Raw genomic sequence first — 440 nt, 5'->3', positions numbered from 1 at the left:
GATGAAACCCTGTCCTACTAAAAATACAAAAATTTAGCCAGGCGCGGTGGCGGGCACCTGTAGTCCCAGCTACTCCAGCTACTCAGGAGACTGAGGCAGGAGAATGGGGTGAACCCGGGAGGTGGAGCTTGCAGTGAGCCAAGATAGCACCACAGCACTCCAGCCTGGGCGACAGAGCGAGACTCCATCTCACAAAAAAAAAATCAGTCAACAAGATATTGGAAAATAAAAAGTGAACAGGCTGGGCATGGTGGCTCACCCCTGTAATCCCAGCACTTTGGGAGGCCATGGTGGGCAGACTGAACCCAGGAGTTTGAGACCAGCCTGGGCAACATAGTGAGACCCTACCGCTACAAAAAAAAACACACAAAAAACAACTTTTCTCACACTCCTCCCACACGCCCTGCCAGAACATAAAATCAACTTACCTTTCTTTTTTT

Source organism: Mandrillus leucophaeus, unplaced genomic scaffold, assembly GCF_000951045.1.
Source record: "Mandrillus leucophaeus isolate KB7577 unplaced genomic scaffold, Mleu.le_1.0 Scaffold66, whole genome shotgun sequence".
Classification (NCBI taxonomy): domain Eukaryota; kingdom Metazoa; phylum Chordata; class Mammalia; order Primates; family Cercopithecidae; genus Mandrillus; species Mandrillus leucophaeus.
This window is presented reverse-complemented; position numbering follows the sequence as displayed.